At 38.8% G+C, this 2108-nt stretch overlaps 1 non-coding gene across 1 annotated transcript; it reads right to left on the bottom strand.

The window, feature by feature from the left end:
- Window positions 1-313: 313 nt before the first annotated feature.
- Window positions 314-421, bottom strand: LOC128285085 (small nucleolar RNA R71). The gene has a single exon (XR_008275500.1). It is a non-coding gene; the product is annotated as a small nucleolar RNA R71 (small nucleolar RNA).
- Window positions 422-2108: the final 1687 nt, after the last annotated feature.

The raw sequence follows: 2108 nt of genomic DNA, 5'->3' as shown, positions 1-2108 counted from the left end.
GTATAGTTAGACCCGCTATTGCTGCAATAATTTTGAACTGAAACCTAACACGGGTCAAATGATACAACAGTTTGTTCAGTTTGATGGTTTGCAGGATGAGGATCCAAATAATCATTGAATTTTCTAGAGTTTTGCGACACATTTAAGATCAATGGCGTTTCTGACGATGCCATTCGCCTTCGGTTTTTTTCCCTTTTCGTTGAGAAACAAAGCTAAAAGGTGGTTGAACTCATTATCACGAGGGTCAATTACTACTTTGGAACAAATGACTGAAAAATTCTTACTTAAATATTTTTCGCCGACTAAAACGGCTAAGTTGAGGAGTGATATCTCTTCTTTTTTTGCAGATGGATCTAGAAACACTCTATGATGCATAGGAGAGATACAAGGATCTATTGAGAAGGTGTCCTAACCATGGGTTGCCTTTATGGTTGCAGGTTCAAACGTTTTATAATGGTGTGAATCCCTCAACAAGGCAACTTATCGATGAAGCTACTAGTGGGACTATCAATAACAAAACACCTGAAGTGGCTTATGAATTTATAGAAGAAATGTCACTGAAAAACTATCAGTGGCAAGTTATGAGAACAAAGCCGACAAAAGCAGCTGGTGTTTTCAACCTCGATGCGGTTACTATGCTATCTAACCTGGTAGAACTTTTAAATAAAAAGATTGACAGTTTATATGGTTCTACTCAGGTACATCCAGTAATGAGATGCGATTCAAATGGAGGAGGAGTACACATAGCATATCAATCCTTCAACCCCAGCACCGAGGAGGAACAAGTTCAATATATGGGTAACAATAATTCTAGATCTCAAAATAACCCATACAGTAATACTTATAATGCAGGTTGGAGGAACCATCCCAATTTCTGGTGGGGTGGTCAAGGAAATCAAAGGCCACAACATCCCCCAGGTTTTCAACCACCACCTTACCAGCAGGAAAGGAAGCCGAACCTTGAGGAGATGCTAACAAAATTTATCTCGGTGTCAGAGACTCATTTTTAGAATACCGAAACAACACTTAAGAATCAACAAGTGTCAATTTGAGGGCTCGAAACTCAGATAGGCCAACTTGCCAAATTAATTTCTGAATGACCACAAGGTAGCTTGCCAAGTAACACTGAATCTAACCCAAGGGAACAACTCAATGCGATTACCGCTCGAGAAAAAGAAGGGTGAGCTGAACCTGAACCAGAATCGAGGTAAAAAATTATGGTAAGTAAAGGTAAGGATGAGGTGGATCACAGTGAGCGGAAACTGGTAAGTAAAGAGTACAAACCTCGTGTGCCATACCCCAATGTGACAAGGAAAGACCGCACAGATGAATAATTTGGTAAATTTCTTAAACTATTAAAGAAATTGCATATTAACTTACCATTTATTGAAGCTCTTTCACAGATGCCAAACGCAGTTAAATTTTTAAAGGAGCTTTTAGCAAATAAGCGGAAGTTGGATGAGGCATCGCATGTGGAGATGAATGCAGTTTGCTCAGCCATTCTGCAGAAGAAGCTGGCCAACAAATTGAAAGATCTAGGGAGTTTTATGATTCCTTATTTAATTGGTAGCCTAGATGTTAATAATGCATTGGCTGATTTAGGGGCTAGTATTAATGTCATGCCCTATAAAATGTTTAAACAACTAGGTCTTGGGAAACCCAAACAAACTAGGATGAGCATTCAATTGGTAGATAAAACAATTAGATTTCCTAGGGGCATTATTGAAGATGTACTCGTTAAAATTGACAAATTTATATTCCCAATCGATTTTGTTGTTCTAGACATAGAAGAGGATAGTGGCGTGCCTTTAATTTTAGGAAGGCCCTTTTTAGCAACTGCTAGAACTATAATTGATGTTGGTACAGGTAAACTCACACTTTGTGTAGGTGATGAAACAATCACTCTTCAAGCTCGAAATTCTACTAATATTGATCATGTGGTGCAACATTCTTTGTAGGAAATACATTCAAAAAGCATACATGAGCCTTGCTCAAGTAACAACAAAAGACCCACCTATGAAGAACGAAGGCTACAAATCGAGGAACTAGATGAATGGCGGACACAGAAACCAAGAGCACACAATAGACCAAAACCACACCATGACGAG

The sequence above is a fragment of the Gossypium arboreum genome, chromosome 11, assembly GCF_025698485.1.
Source record: "Gossypium arboreum isolate Shixiya-1 chromosome 11, ASM2569848v2, whole genome shotgun sequence".
NCBI lineage: Eukaryota > Viridiplantae > Streptophyta > Magnoliopsida > Malvales > Malvaceae > Gossypium > Gossypium arboreum.
This window is presented reverse-complemented; position numbering and strand designations above follow the sequence as displayed.